At 36.1% G+C, this 17,390-nt stretch overlaps 2 long non-coding RNA genes across 2 annotated transcripts; both read right to left on the reverse strand.

Annotated features, from left to right (window-relative positions):
- Nucleotides 1-7,099: 7,099 nt before the first annotated feature.
- On the reverse strand, nucleotides 7,100-7,988 carry LOC113362051. Its single transcript, XR_003365520.1, has 2 exons — nucleotides 7,838-7,988; nucleotides 7,100-7,522 (listed from the first exon to the last, which is right to left on the reverse strand). It is a non-coding gene; the product is annotated as an uncharacterized LOC113362051 (long non-coding RNA).
- An 809-nt stretch (nucleotides 7,989-8,797) lies between these two features.
- Nucleotides 8,798-11,300, reverse strand: LOC113362052. The gene is made up of 2 exons (XR_003365521.1): nucleotides 10,145-11,300; nucleotides 8,798-9,322 (listed from the first exon to the last, which is right to left on the reverse strand). It is a non-coding gene; the product is annotated as an uncharacterized LOC113362052 (long non-coding RNA).
- Nucleotides 11,301-17,390: the final 6,090 nt, after the last annotated feature.

A 17,390-nucleotide genomic window follows, 5' to 3' on the forward strand; every position in this document is an offset into this window, starting at 1 on the left:
GTATTGTATTGCACGCCTTTACGAACGCAATCGCAGTAATAGCCTTTGATGCTTCGCGGACTTGGTTTTCACTAAAACCCAGAGAATCGAAGAACTGTTGAGCCAAAAAAGTTTGAGCAAACTTACTAGCAAATCTATTCATGTCCGGAAATATTGTTGTCTCAGAAACTTCACACACTTATTCTTCTTCTACGTCCTCCCAAGGCTTCCAGGCTTCTTCCTCAGTAGGGTCATGTGAGATCATAATAACTTTATGCTGAGGGAGCGGATCGTTCTTGATGCTTTGCTCTCCTATCTCCAATTATCCTCTAGGGCGTTTTCATTGCACAATGTACCGGAGGGAGTAACATTCTACGGTCGGATGATGAATTCTCATATGGTAGTGGCAATATCGCTTGTGCGTTTTGTACGTTGTTGTAGGTTATACGGACACGGGAGGTAGAGTCTCTTCCTCGTTCAATACCCATTGTTCCAAAATTCCTATTATCTGCTCTTTCTTGCACGGCAATGATGGTGGCGTATTGGATCTACCTCCATCCGTTCTTCCTCCCCTTCTTCCAAAATGTCCTCCGCGTTAAGAAACGAAAGCATCTCCACCTTTCCCTCTTTCGTTTCCTTGATCGTTAAAAGTTGGTGTGGTGCAGCATTGACAGAATGTTATTTCCAAATGTGTCCGCCCACTCCAGAGTTCATAACGTCCGCACAATCTGATATCCGAGCTCCAGCCTCCTTTACTTCCACAAAGGTTTGGAATTTGAAATTTTTCAGGTTTAGCCGGAAAACAACGTCCATTCCTCTGATGCAGATCTCCACTAGGCGTTCTTCTGGGATATCCTCATGGAATTCTAGCGTGAAGTCTCGGAAACGAGTAATGTATTTGCCGATCTCTTCTCCTACCCGCTGGGTTCATCTTCCTAAATCTATCGATGTGACCCTTTTTTGAGCAGAGAAAAATTTCTTTAAGAAAAGTTGTAGGCGTATCATGAGCTGATGCTTTCGGGTTTCAAGTTGTCATACCAAGTAAAAGCATTGTCTGTCAGTGACTTCGGGAATTCCCGCATGGAGAGGCTCTCATCCTGAGCGTAAACATTCATAGCTGATAAGAAGCGACTTATATGTTCTTGCGCATTTCCTTTTCCTCTGTATGTCTTGAATTTTGGTGATGTATAATCCTCAGGATATAGATAGTCGGAAACTTCCACGGAGTATGGTGGTTCCAGCGAGTCATAGGCATCGTGCTTTGTCACTCGGTAGTTAGTCTCTAAGTATTTCGCAATCGTGTCTTCCGTGATTCTCGGGATAGTATTCTTAGAGATGACCGTCCTGGAGGTTGTTATGTTCTGCTCTCTCGCTCTCTTTAGGAGTACGCACAGTTCTTGCTGCCTTTTGATAGATGCGTCTAACTCATCTTGCATTTCAGACATTTCTCGCTCGCTCGTCTCAGCTGTAGCTTTTTCTTTAAGAATCTCTCTTTTCTTCTGAGATGCTCCTGCACCCTGGGATGCTCCTGCTCCTTGTACAATGGGTGTAGTGACCACTGCGCGGAAACGTATCTCATCATCACTCTCTCCGCGCACGTCTTCTACAGTAACATGATCCGGATTTGGTAGTGCTCCGCCCACTGGTACTTCCTGGCTCGCACTTGGGAGTATTATGCTGGAAAAGAAGCTAAGAACCTCCCACTGTGGTCGCAATGTTGATAGGATAAAACGTAGGAAGGAGGAACTAGCCCTAATCACAGAAAGTACTCCCAAGGTGTAGAGAGGTCTATGAGAGGTCAAGGTGGATTAATGATGTCTCAATAAGTGTGCCCTCTTTCCCCTTTTATAATGACCATCTTATGGATAAGTGCCCATAAGATTAACATATTACTAAACTACTATTTCCCTTTCCTTAAGTTATTATCAAACCCTGAGAGGCTTTCCTCTTGGGCCAAAGCCCAACTAACTCATATACTCTTGGATGTATTAGAACTATCCCATCGTAATGGGTTATGCCTAGTCCACTAGTCTCTCCATCCTAAAAGGGACCATTGGTAGGTTATGGGGATGTCTATTCCAGGATTGGTTATTTTCATGTATCAACAATGTGTACAAGTTCTGAAGAGCCATGGGCCAAAGCAATTCAAGCAAAATGCTTCCCAACTACTAGCATGCTACATGCTAATACTAAAAAGGATTGTTCCTGGTCTTGGGGGGATTACAACATAATATGTACTTGTTAAAGGCAAACAGCTGCTGGAGAATAGGAAAAGGTGATAAAATAAAAATATGGTTGGATGTTTGGATTATTGGAATGGATAGTCCACACATTCCAAGACAAGATATATCTGGCAGTGAAGATTATGTTTGGGTTATGGAGCTAATGCAGTGAATCTGTAGCTTCTTGAACATATTTTTGATCAACAAAATGTGAACATGATCATTAAAATGAGGATATCATCTACAATTGATGATAAACTAATCTGGAAACTCACAAAAGATGGGGGTTGCACTTTAAAGTTAGCATACAATAAGCTTTATGAGATTAGTCTAGGTGTTGTTCAATTCTCAACTGAGATACAAGGATCTTCTGTAAAATGGAATGAGTTACGGGATGTGGGTACCTGGCCTAGAGTGAAACATTTATTCTTGAAATGCCTAGCAGACATTATCCCTTTAAGAGAAAGACTGTCTAGAGCATGTGGTTATATCAACCAACTTTCCCCTATGTGCAACCAGTTTGATGAAAGCACATTACACATTCTATTCTTTTGCCCTTATTCAAGGGCTGTCTGGATGGAAATACCAGGTGGTAGTGCTTTTCTACAAAGACCTCATACTTTTATTATTGAAATTTTTCAAAGCTGGCTTCTACAAGACAAGCAGAATGTGACAGAATACAGTTGGGTGAATCTTGCTACGGTAGTTGCTTGGAGTATAAAACTTGATCCAAAAGTCACTGCAAGAAAAGCTATCTGTTTTGCTAGTTACATTGGCAGGTTACACAGGAGTAATGGCGATAATCAATCTATAACTCATAGAAATATGCAGCCTACAGCAACTTGGACACCCCCTAAGCTACCTTTTTTTTTTATCTATTAATTGTGATGGCTCTTTTGATCCAAACACAGGACTAACTGGAGCTGCTTTAATCTTGCGTGATTTTGCAGGCACATGGAAAGGATGTGCAGTAAACTGCCATGCATGAATAAAAGATGTTGAGCAAGCAGAATGCCTGGCTTTTCTTGATGTTGTTAGATGGAGTAAGGAGTTGCAGCTTACACATTATTCGAAACTGATCTGAAGAGTATCGCGGAATACATTAACAATACCTCTTCAGTCATAGCATATGATAATGAAGGCATTTTGCTTGATGTTTTAGATGTTTTAAAGTCAGTACAATATTGGGAATGTAAGTACATTCCTAGATTATGTAATAAAGTAGCTGACAAAGTAGGAAAATTCAGTAGGAAATTTAGAGTGAATAAGATTTAGTTGGATGATCCTCCTGATATTATAGAGGATCGGATCTTATTAGACAATATGCACTATTTGAGTTAATAAAATCCTCATCTGTTAGCAGCAAAAAGAAAAGTATTCACATAATCATCAGTTGACATATTTCTGTCATTTATGGTTTCATGAAAAATCAAGTGTCGATTGTAAGCACGAATAAAGGTTATCCAACCAAGATTGTGAATGGTCACAATTTCTTAATAGAACCGACATTTTAGAGATGTGTTTTTTTGTCAAAAGACTCGTGGATTAGGGATTAAAACTTTTAAATTTTAAATTTTACGGTATTTGGTATCGGTAATACCTTAGTCCCGTAAATGGTGTAGAGACTTGTTCTATGACGCTGGTTAGATCATATGTGGAGCCAGTATAAAAGTGTAACTAACCCAAAACAAACAACTTACCAAACAAATTTGGAGATTGAAAAGATGAAGTTGTTGACCGCAACAGGATAGTCTACGCAAACATAGGCTTGACAGCGGATAAATATGTTTCGAATTTGAGAGACTCGTTTTTTGTTTTTAATGGATACGCTGAAATATGGTGATGATGATGGTACTGGGTGAACCAGCGATGATGATAACGTCGGCGGAAGAATTGATAAGAAACAATTTGTTTCTTATTCAACGGCCAGCGGATTCAAGCTCACAAAATCATGATTCAAAAGAACCAATAAACCAAATGGTAGCAATTTTCTTAATATTGTCTTGTTATTACTATTGAATGGAAAATGCCTATTTATTGAATGGTAATGATGATGGTATTGGGTGAACCAGCGATGATGATAACGACGGCGGAAGAATTGATAAGAAACGATTTTGTTTCTTATTCAACGGCCAGCAGATTCAAGCTCAAAAAGTCATGATTAAAAATAATCAATAAACCAAAGGGTAGCAATTTTTTTAATAATTGTCTTGTTATTACTATTGGAATGGAAAATGCCTATTTATATGCTACATTACTTGGAAAATAAAAGAATAATACTATTCCCTAAAATACTATTCTAAACAAATATAAACTTCAAATAAATAAATATTTAAAATATAATAAAACACCTAAATAAATATATTATGAAGATAATACGCTTTATTCAATGTCTCATGCCTCCATGGACTTGAGCGCTTGTCGCGTTTTGCGCTTGTTAGTCATGGTGGCTTCCATAATTTGATAGGCTTGACCCGTATAAAGGAACGAATAAGCTTAACATGGTCACGTAACGTATCAAGTCAACAGCGTTGACATGACCGATAAGACGCGGTCTTATCAATCCACCCTCCTTAAATGGAATTTTGCCCACAAAATCCTCTATGCATACCGATACTGGCTCCACATATGATCTTACCAGACGCTTTCATTTCATGATGGGTCGAAGAACGTGATGTCTTGCTAAAGGGCATAGTGCCTCTTTAGTGAATCCATTCATTTCAAACAAACGCCACATATCACATGATGTATGAAAGAAATAATGGGACGAGATAAGTCCAACAATACCATTCATTCTCTCTCCTCTCTCTCACTCCTTCTTCTTCTCCAACAAAATCATTAAAAACAACCCTTTTCTGCTCATATCTAGTCCATTTTTAGACTAGATCTGAGCAGATTTCTTCATTATTCCTTGTTTTTTAGGGTTAGTTAGTAGATTAGTTTAGTTTTTATTATGTTTTCTACTTATCTACACCATTTTGGTGGTTTTTTCTACTCTTTTGAGGTTTATCTTCGCTTTAATGGCGATTTTTGGTTATTGGGTTGGGTTCTAAGATCAATAGTGATGCTCTCCAATGACGAAATCTCCATCTTTGTTGTCTCCGGCAATGAACTCTTCATCGGAATCTTCATCATCAATTTATCCGGCGAAGAAGTCTTCATCGGTAGTCTTTTTGACGACGGAAGCTTCATCACTATTTACAATAGATTTGAGCAAATCACCCCTACTTTGGGAGCATTTCTTTCTAAAGAAGAAAAACAAACTAAATAGTTGGAATTTAATTCCGAGAAAAACCATCATTCTTTCGATTTAATCGGATCTTATTCATACTTGTATTTGTCTTACTCCGTTAATCCTTCTCTTTCTCTTGTCGGGTTTCTCGGTATTATACTCTTACGGTATGTTCTTCTTATTTTATATTCTCTTATTTTCGATTTTAAACTCATTGTAATCTTGAAATCCCATTAATGAAAAGTTTCCTTATTTATCAAAAAAAAAAAAAAAATGGGACCAAACCTGATGACCGGTTAAAACCACCCGTAGAGACTTGGGTATATCTCCTTGGTGGAGTGTATTCTGGATTAATCCTCTTAAACGAGTCTACATGATAATGTTCCTCCCAAAATTTCAGAATTTTTGGAATGACAAAAATATTTTCCCCATATTTACAAAGCTGAGTTTGTTCCTGAATAAAAAATCCTGGAGATAGGTACATCCATCCTGTTTCAATTAGAGGTTCTGGTTTGTCGACCACTCTTCTGATCTTGGGGTAGAAAGAAAAAGGGAAAAAAAAAGGTTTTCATCTTGAATCCCCATTTTGAAAATCTCATTTTGAACCATGATGCGAAAAGTGGTCAGATGCTATAATTTTTGAATTAGTAATATGGCAAAATTTCTCCATTTGTCTGTTCCAGCAAGGGACTCACATCCATCACGCTTGGTCATTAGTTTTAAGAAAAATGGTGCAACACATTTGAATCACACCGTTTGCGTTTGGATGAGTCGGTTGTGTCGTGTGCTGGTACTGTAACCGTATTAGCGCCCCAATGTGTCCCAGCAGAGAAACATATAAATCTCACACTGGAGATTTGGCTTTTGGTATTTTAGATTTCTGGGTTATACTTATTATCATTGTTTATCACTGGTGTCGGTACTATACCAATTGTCCAAAGCATTTTGAAAGATTACTTATCCTGTGTATGCGATCGCGATCTGGACTGGGCTAATTGCGCCTCGTCTAGCTATTCAAATAGATCTGAATTGGCTAGTGATTGCAATCAGATCATGGTGTCGTGTTATATATGGTCTTGTTTGGTAAAATTTATCATCTAGATAATCATAAATAAATAAATGATCAGTATAATTATTTTTATAACAAACTTTCACGAACATCTTTCTCAAATAATTGATTATCTTTGAATAATGCTTTCAAAAAGGAGAGGAGAAATTAATGATCTAGGACTTTTTCCAAGTCTCCTATTGTTTTTTTAACTCTCTCTTGATAGTTTAGAAAAAATAAGAATAAAAAATTCAACTCAATTTTTTTTTAAAATAATTGAGTATAATAAGTTTTAAAAATAACTTTTTTTTGTTTCTGAAAATAATGCATATTTAAATTATAATCAAAATAATCAATTATTATAATGGTTACCAAACACATACATAATCCATTATGAGATATATAATGGATTATGGGCTTGGGTTATTTGGTTTTTGGTACTTACTTTTTGACCAAAACTTGGGTTTGATCTAACATTTGTCCAGGTTTTGCGTTTGGTCTAAAGACCCGTGTTGACTCGGTTACATGGTGACGTGTCTAACTATTGACTTGGTTTTTTTTTTTTGCACCCCTTAAATTATTATGTATTCACTACCAGGGGCCCCAAAAATCCAATGGTTCAACAACTATTCTTTAATTATCTTGAGAACATCCAACGGCCACGGCACAACTACAGCCATACCCAAATCGGGTAAGTACAGAAATTGAAATTCACAAGTTCATGCATTTTGCTAGTGCAATTAGGCACAGTGTGGGCCAATGGTCATAAATTTGACGCAAAAGATTCACCGTAATATGTACTACAAATTGCTGCGAAAGTTCACCCTCAGATTGCTTACCCTTCCAATTTCTAATTATGTGTTCAACTTGAGCACCAGTTATTCTGTAAAACCAAATTCCAGTTAAACCCATATGTCATCACCACTTGTTCCACCTTCTCAGTCTCTCCTAACCCTCTCGATTAAAAACGAGCACTTATCATCTTCAACTTTAAGTCTCGGTAGCAAGCCTATATCAGTTTACAGTATCAGCAGTTCTTCCCTGCAAATCAAGAACGTCACCAATTCTAGTCTCAATATTCAATCCAACAAAAACCCATCTTTGATTTAACAGAAGAAGCTTCAATTCCTTTCCTAATCCTTCTCTGAGACTCTCAGAGAAAACCTAAAAGTTGAATTAAACAAACCCTAAATTGGTATGAATCCTAATTTCTGATTGATTTGGTTAAGAATCTAAAATTAAATCATGTATAACCATCCATAATTCAAATAAGAAACAAACCCATCAAAAATTGATCAATTTCACATCAATTTTGTATCTAAACATCAACCAACTGAAAAACCTAATTTAATTTACCATTCTTCTAATTTTTCATGATTCGTAGCAGCAAAATATCCTTCGTAATTTGTAGATTATAACTCCAGTTTCATCTACGAGCTTCACTAGTTGATTCACTCAAATTAACTCGCAATTTTATCACTCGAAATCACACAGTAGAGGAAGAAAGAAACATGAAAAGAAAAGAAGGAGAATAAGAGACACCGGGCTGCAAAAAAGGAGTTATAGTTTTTTTGGGGCCTCTGACAGTGAATACATAGTAATTTAAGGGGTGCAAAAAAGAATAAACTAAGTCAACTGTTAGACACGTCTCCATGTAACTCAGTCAACACGGGTAAACGTTGGTCTTTAGGCCAAACACAAAGCCTGGACAAATGTTAGACCAAACCCAGATTTTGGTCAAAAAATAGGTACCAAAAACCAAATAATCCTTATAATAATGGTTACCAAACAGCCCCACGTGAATGTTTAACATTCAGTATGAAACGAGGATTTTGGTTTGACATCATAATTGGTAATCAACGGTATGTACATTACCAAAGCAACATCATTCCATTGTGTTATCCATGGTGGTAGTAACAAGGTTATACTTGAATTAGGGATTCAAAGAGAAATCAAAGGATCAGTTTTGAAGTTTGAAGTTTGAATTTTGAAGTTCGAACGGGTTTCAAATGAAGAGTCGTACTGTTTAGATCCCTACTAATTAAGGAGGTCACAATGAGGGATAACCGAGTTCCAGAGATTCACATATTAGGTCTCTAAAAAGGAAATATTTTTTCTTATTTCTTATTTTATATACTAATATAAAGAAAAGTGGTATTTTTGGTAGGAGATTCCCTGAATTACTAAGTTGCCCTCATTTTAATTTTATTTTTTTTTATTTTTTTTGTGGATAAGGTGTTTCATTAAAACTTAGGAAGCCACGGTTACAACAGTAAGCTTGTAGATATTACATGAAAAATAAATAACAAATAGAAGTAAGAAAAAGATAAAACCATCTGGAGGTGTTGGACACGCATTTGTTGCCTCGTTAAAAATCTTGAAAAGGAAAACCTATAGGGATAAAACCTTAACTAAGGAAAAGAGAACAACGCGATAGGTCCTAAAGAAGACCCTAAAACTAAAACTGCAAAGATAACACAAACATTTATAATTCTTCATTAAACTATGAAGCATTCGTTCTCCATCGATACCCAATGAGTAGCCTTCTAATACTGCCAGCATGTATTGATTCACAAACAAGTTGTGAAGATTGAGAGCCTTAACTTGCGATAAAACTATCAAGATGGATTCCTGAGCCCTTCTACCACGAACACGTATGATATAAGTGTCACGACGGCTCATACAGGAAAGAGATCTCTTCTTAATGATTGAGGACGACTGTTTAGTATTTGCCTCGAAGATTTGAATGGTGAAAGTTGCATCTTCGAAAAAATACAACCATATAAAACATAATCAGTATTGATTCCAGCATCATATTGTTTCACATGAGTCCTCAATTTCCTATTCCAAGAAGAAATACAAAAATAGGTTAAACTACACAGTAATATTACACAGACACAATACATATAGATAGGGAAATGAAGTAAACAGAAATAACACAGATTGTAACTAACACGAATTGAAAACTTAACCGAATTTAAATATTACTGAAACTAATATAACCTTATAAGATGAATGCAATTTAAGAAGCTAGTTCACTGTTCGGTCTCAGCTATTCCGGTGAAAAAGTTACATACAAAGTAAAAGGACTATAACAAAACTAGAGACTTAAAACAAAGGCTTAAGAACAAAGCAATTTAAAATAGTACGAGTGATGTGCTATCTAGCAATTAAGGCATCACTTCTCAAAGAAAATACCGAAATCCTAATGTTCATTAAAAATCCATACTAGTGGACTTGAAATGTTGTCATCAAATTATAAAAATGGAACCAATAACAACTGACAAAAACAACAGCAGAGAGAGGGAAAAGAGTTCCCTGAATAGCCAACCCAAAACAAAAAAGCAATTAAACTATCCAAAAAAGAAGACCAGGTATTACTATCGGTTATTCCAGGATATTTACTGTCTGCTAGAGTTGAGAGCTAAATAATATATGATATTCAATTTAAAAATAAATAACGAAACCAAAAATATAATCTCAAGAGACATGGTGGAGTAAAAGGCTCCTATGTAGACCAACCGCAATACTTCCATGACAGTTTCCTTGGAGAGAAAAAATTGACGCCTTCGAATGAAATTTCATAATTGATGTTAAGATAAGCAGGGGTAAAAACATTACGAAAATTTGTTAAAAGGAAGGAAGTAATTAAGAAGGACTTACCTTGGGGCGTTTGGGATCAGCGGATTTAGGTTAAGAGTCTTGGAAAAAGTTCTATTTATTTATTTATTTTTTTCACGGCAGACTTTTTAAATCACAAAGAGATTTTCAGAAAAACTAAGTGAAATCCTACCAACAATTGAAAAGAAGACAAACAAAAGAAGAAAACAAGGAGTAGAATTAGATTCTAATCATTAAAGAGAAACTGAATACTAAAAACATAAGCAAATCGGACCAAGAAAACATAATAATTAGGCAAATAATAATCAGGCAAGAAAAGAGGAAGTCAATCCTAAGAACCATAACAGAGATATTAAGTGAGTGAAAGAGGACAATCCCAGAAACACTATCATTCCCTGTTCTTGAGATAAACTTAATGAAACTCATTTTAAAAGAAAAACCATCCACTCCTAGTTACCCAGACAAAGAGAGAGGAGAATAGATTGCAAAACTCACTCAAACCCTCAAGAATTTTAAAAGTTACTTTTAATTACTGATTAGATCTGAAGACAAATGAAGATTAATTATAAGATGCATAGGGTATACGTCCTCTAAAGCAAAGCCGAATCCAAGGAATTTTTCATCATTTTCCGAGAAAAAAAAAACAGATTTATCCAAGAGAGGAAACGAAAATAGGATGATTAAAGAAAGGAAAACATAGGTTATAAATTAGAAGATCAGGAAGAGAGGAAGATAAATCTTTTTGAAAATCTGGATCCAAGAAAATTATTCGTGTTAATCAAATCTCGAAAACCATTTTGAAAAAGAAAGGATAATAATTTTGAATTCATTTATAAAAGAACAAACTCCCAGAAAGAGAAGAGAAGTCGAAGATTTTCCATCAAAGCTTATAGTAAAGTTAATTAATTAATTTTTTTTATTTTTTCTAGATTCGTTTTAATGTAAAACAGAAGCAAATAATTAAATCCAAAAGCGAAAATTAGGAGAAGAAAAGAGAAGGAAACCTAGAAACATAAGAGAGAATCAGAGCAACCACTACTCATTACAGAAAGATAGATCTAGAAGAAGCAGACATCACCAAAGAAAGAGAAATAAGTACAAACATAGATCTAATCATAGAAACAGAAATATGAGAGGAAACAATAATAATCCTGACCCATCAGAAGAGATAGAAAGGATACATCGCAAAAAGAAGATTTTTTATTTTTATTTTTATTTTCTAAATCATATAATTTTATTAATCAAAAATAGAGAAACTCAAATGTAAAAAGAAGTCTTGACATGCTAAGACTATCTTATTTAAAAGCCAAAAATAACTAAAAGCAAATTACAGTATTTATCTTCCTAGATTATTTTCAAGAGAATCTAAAGTAATGAGAATTTTTTTGTTTTATTATTCCCAAAAAAAATTGGCCTGCCATCATATAGTATTACTTCTCCTCTTCTGAGATTTGTTCCCTTCTTAGCTAAATTGTCAGCTGAGAAGTTTACTTCCTTGTAAGAATGTCTTAAGATTATGGTACTTAAAATATTAGTCACCTTGTTCCATCTGTTCTTGACAATCCAAGGAATTTTGCCCCTGAAAAATGCCATTATGACTGCCTTTGAATGCAAACTGAAACATACATTCTTGAGATGTTTACTCACTGCCCATTCCCTTGCTGCAACTAGTGCCATTACTTCTGCAATGTAGTTGTGGTGATTCCTAAACCTCCACTCCCTGTTCCCAAGCATGAACCATTACTTTTTCTGCCAATAAAACCAATACCTGCAGCATTTGGATTACCTTTTGCAGCACCATCACAACATATTAAAGTTTGATCCATTTGAGGCAGTCTAAAGAATACTTCTTTTACAGAAGAGTTTTTGCTTTTGATCCCTTTAATCCCAAAGCTTACTATAATGTTCAAATCATACAAACAGTTTTTCATGGTGCCATTAATTCTCATGCCACATTCCTTTGTGAAGCTAAGTATCTTGTGTTTGAACTTTCCAGCATTTGGATTAGTATTCTCATACATTCTCAAGTTTCTTGTCATCCATCCACCATTACTGAAAAAGCACTGATATACCATATATGTCTTATGGCAGGACTATGCTTTTTAACACATGTAATAACTTCATCAAATTTGGTGGGAGTATTGAGACTGAACATACCTCCAAGCCAGTTCCAAATCTCCAGACTGAATGAACACTCGCATAGGATGTGATCCATGTTGTCTTGTCCATTACCACATAAATAGCACTTTTAAACTGTATTGAAACCCTTTTTCCTGATATTTTCTTCAGTTGCACATGCTCCTCTGAGCATTTTCCACACATTACATGATGTGTATGGATGGATATAAGGGCTCCACACATATTTAGCCCAATTGACCTGCTGGTATTTCTCTCTTATTTGTTGTACGGCATTAGCAACCGTAAACTTGCATGTTAAGTCAGATGTCCATATTCTTTTATCATTCCCAGACGCAATAGCTGGTAATAGGGCTGCACAGGAACCGTCCCGTCCCATGGAACCGCACCGGAAATGAAGGTACCGTACCGGTACCGTCCCGGAACCGTTGTCAGATGGGACAGGTACAAGTACCAAAAACTGGTACCGGGCCTAGAGTAGGTACAAGTAACGTTCCTAGGCTATTCCCGTCCCGTCTCGTCCTGTAGTACCTGGAATCTTTATCCGTTGATATTAGGGATTAATTCCAGCCGTTGATAGTAGGGGTTATACCCTATCCATCGTATTCTCTCCCCCATTCTCCTCATTTCCTTCTTCTTCTTCTTCTTCTTCTTATTCCCTATTTCAGGCTCCTCTCCACTCAAAGAAGAGAAATACGTATACGTCCACCATCGTCCACCATCTTCTAATCGTTATCACCAGATTTACCACCAACTTCTCAGCCACCATCTTCTAGTCGTCATCACCAGATAAACCCTAAAGGTGGCCTTCTCAGGATTTGATATTTGTAATCCTAATAATAGTTAGGGTGTTTGAAAACTAATTAGTTTTTGTCAATTTCTATTTAATTTTGTAGATTTCTTTAGATTACTGATCGTTCAGGGTTCATAAATTCATATGGGTTGATTGTTTGGTCAATAACAAACAACAACAGGTAAAGATTAATATTGAATCTATTGATGCATCACACATGTCCTGATTTGTTCTGTTGATGAATATAATTTTTGATTTTAGGGTTTTGATGCATCTGAGCTGAATCAATTTATGTTTGATTTTGTTTGTTATTTTGAGTGATGGGTTTTCTGATTTTTTCAATAACATGAGTGTGATTGGTTTCACTGTGACGAAAATGAAGAAAAGGGGATCTCTCATGTTGAAATCAAGGGTTCAGCTTGTGGTGTTAGATCAAGTGCAGGGGAGTGATATGGCAGGTGAATGGAGATATTGGTCTATTGGTGGCGGTTGCAAAGCTAGAGCGATATCTGTGTTGTCGTTGCTGAGGGTTTGAGAAGAAGATTAAGAATCAATGGATTTTGTGGTTTGAGTGTGAAGCTGAAAGTGCAGGTTCAGGAGATGGAGCCAATGACATTGCAGTTAGGGTCATGATTATGAGAACAATGAGTTGGTCATCAGTTTGAGATTGATTTGCTGTCAAGGATGGATAGTTGAAAAAAGAATGAATTGTGACTAGATGAATATATAGGTTTGCAGGGTTCTGGTGGAATTATGCAGCTGCAATTAATTCTAGTATTGAACCTGACTTGCAGGTAGTATTGAGCCGCAACAGATAGAGCCATGAAGCTGGTAAGGTTGATATGGAAGGAGGCTGATGGTGTTGTTGAGTGCGTAAAATGGGAATGGTTGCATGTTGAGTCGTGTTGATCTGAAACAAATTGCTGAAGCTGACACAAATGAAACAAATTGTTTACAATGGATGTATTGGTGTTGTTATTGTAGTGTTTTTAAAGTATGAATTCAGGTCCTAATAGTTGAAGTTATTAAACTTAGAACTTTCAAGTTTTTTTTTTTTTTACATACGTTATAGGTAAAGAACCGGTCCCGTGCCGTCCCGTACTGAGTTAAACAGGTACAGGTCTCGTCCCGTCCCGTACTTCACGGGTACAGGTACAAGTACACATGTAAGGTACCGACCATAGGGAGGTACAGGTACTGAGTTAGGCAAAAACCCGTACCGTCCCGTCCCATGTGCAGCCCTAGCTGGTAAGTCATTTAGCTCAATCTATTGCAGCATTTCATCAGATATATGTCATTCTCCATTTATAATCAGATCACTTATTTTTAATTCCTTGTGCTGTTGTATAAATGGATCATTTTGAAAAACAAGATTTTATTAGCCGATCCATCAGATCCGAAGATAAAAGTAAAGAAAGTCCAAAGAACCAAAACAAAGCTCCCCAGAGAAGGGAAAAAAGACAGAGAAGACAAGAAATTAAAAAGTTAAGAATCAAAATCAAAATCTATTGTCTATTATTACCAAAACATCTAAATCATTTATTTTTATTAAAGGTCGATCCCTGTTACCATCCCCTAACTCATGAACCCGATAAGCCCTCATTTTAATTACTAAGCTCTATTATATCATGTAATTTCAATCAAAATTAATGATAGAAGTGTATATTAAATAATACCAGATTAAAAAAGCTACTAGAAACGTACATATTTACAGAAACGCCATTGTTTTAGAAATATATCAAAAAATTTAAAATCTTATTATGGTTGAATTATTTAAAACTTTTGGGTTTAGTCCATTATTTGGAGTGTCTTATAATGTCTCGTTTAAATTACTCTAAGTAATTTAATCTTGTTTTGAAAGGGTGAATTGGAATCATCAGATGGATGACATACTGATTATCTTTCATAATATAAACTGGAATAGGTGGTTTTGGCATCTGAAGAACTAAGCAAGTAAATTCGGCTTTGTTAAAGAAATGGTGGTGGCGTTTTGGTTTAGAGAAAGATGCTTTATGAAGGAAGATTATCGTTGAAAAATTTGGTGAAATATCCATCGGATGGGAAACTCTCCAACCCAAAGGATCAAAAGCGGAAGTTTGTGGTTTAATATCTATAAAGAGCTACAAGATCTCAACAATAATATTAGATTCAAAATTGGTGCGGGCAAGGAAACTAGATTTTGGGAAGATGTTTGGCTAATTGATTGAAGATTATGTGATATGTTTCCTTTGGCGTATAAAGCTTCAAGGACCAAAGAGTTTGTGGTGGCTAGTATGTATGAAGTTAGGGATTGTGGTATAAGGTGGAATTTTATGTCTAGACAAAGATACCTCGAATCATATCATATGAAGTTTCCACGATATCAAATCTTCTCTCTTCCATCTCCATACAAGAAGGTGTTTTGGATAGTCGAATTTGGGTTGGAAATGAACATGGTCACTATACAGTGAAGGATGGTATAAAGAACGAAGGATAACAAGATGAGCCAACATTTCCAATCGATGTTGTTCGGAGTCGTGAGTATCCTTGTAAAATAAATTTCTTTCTTCGACTCCTTTCTCATGATAAGGTAATGACGGCGGATAAACTTATAGGAAGGGGCGTGGATGTTTCAAGTGTTTGTTATTTTTGCAAGGAAAATGACGAAACTAGCTTACTCTGTTATTGTTGAAGGACCCGAAGAATATGGGATTACTTTGTTGAAGGATGTCAATTTCGATACAAATGTCACCACAATGGTGAAACCTTGGAAGTGTAATTAGGGAGATGAAAGACTTAGTAGAATATAGAACAATATCCCGGATGCAATATCGGTGGTGTATATGGATTGATCAAAATGTAAGAGTCTTCGAAAAGAAAAAGAAAGTTTTGGTAAGCCTCATCAGAAATGTTAAACTCCAAACACGGTGATAGCACTTTGGGGCTCTTTATTTTGGCTTTCATGATCTTGGTTTGTTTTGTTTTGGATTGTCGAATCCCCTTTAGGCTCCTTTTTCTTATTGCTTTTGATTGTATTTAATGGGTTAAGGGACCCCACTTAAGTATCCCGTTTTCGATGAATCTCTCTTTGACGGATCAAAATATATATATATATATAAACTGACATAGAAGTCTTCTGGCACCAGTTATAGTAATGGGTGTATCTCGCAAGGAAGGGATTCAAAATTGTGATCCAAAGTTTGAATTAGTAAGAGCCGTGAAACGGACAACAATTGTCAACCAAGTATGCCTTGGGAATGTGGGGGGGAGTCCAGTAAGAACTCCATGTAGACGCACAAAGGGAAAAAATAATCTTCCATGAATTCCTTGAAGTGCGGAGGCTGCCTAAAAAGAGCTAACTAGGAACCCAAGTCATGAATGGGTTGAATTGTTAGTCAATGAAATTTTGTTGAAACATAGGAAGTATACAGCAAGTGAGTTAAAACTAACGGGTAATAGAATTCACTGGTAAACCACACCCATTAGAATTGTTGATACGGATGATTCAAAAAATCATCAATAAGAAATTATGTGTATAGCAAAGAAAATACTCAAATGTTGATAACAAGATCAACCATGGACTATGGAGCTTTGGACGCAAAGTTGGAGAAAAAGTAAGAGGTTGAGAAATGGAATTTCCTTTGAATGTATATAAATGGCCAAAGTATTCGCATGTTGGAAATAACACAGTTTGAATATGGTATGTATCGATAAATAAATCGATGACATAGCACCATGAAAGCAATTTCTCTCAAATGCATATACCTAGAAGAGATAGTGTACGTGAATTGTATCTAGCCGGCAAATCGATACGAATTCTAGAGAGCTTATAATTGCATCATCGAGGGAAATGGGATTATTGCCTATATAGAGTAGTTTTACAGCGGAGACCAAACCTAGCGATTGGAGACCCATGGTTATCTAGGTTCAAAATGGACAACCAAGTTGTAAATTTATACACACCGGAAACACTTCGAGAGTTTACTTTCTTTCACATTTCTGTGATGAAACAGTGTTGCCTGTCAAGTGGGAGGTTGAGAATTTCTCTTAATGATTCATATAGCTTAGTTTGACTAAGAAAAATATGGCATGGTACTTTTAAATAGAAGATCACCTATATGAGTGTGAAGTGGTGCCGCTTCTATGATAACTGTAAGGCTAAGTTAATCTAGAGCAGTCATAAAGAAACAACATCGTTCAGGGACGAAATGAGGACAACCGAGAACCGAATATGTAAGGAAATAAGTTGTGTGATATCTATTGCATCGGTTTACATCATAAAGTTTGGCATTCAAGACATCGCGCTCACTGAACAACTATTAAACCCGACAGGTATTCACTACTGAAGATTCAAAGACAAAGTTACCTCTCGCGATGCAG

This window comes from Papaver somniferum, chromosome 3 (assembly GCF_003573695.1).
Source record: "Papaver somniferum cultivar HN1 chromosome 3, ASM357369v1, whole genome shotgun sequence".
Taxonomy (NCBI): domain Eukaryota; kingdom Viridiplantae; phylum Streptophyta; class Magnoliopsida; order Ranunculales; family Papaveraceae; genus Papaver; species Papaver somniferum.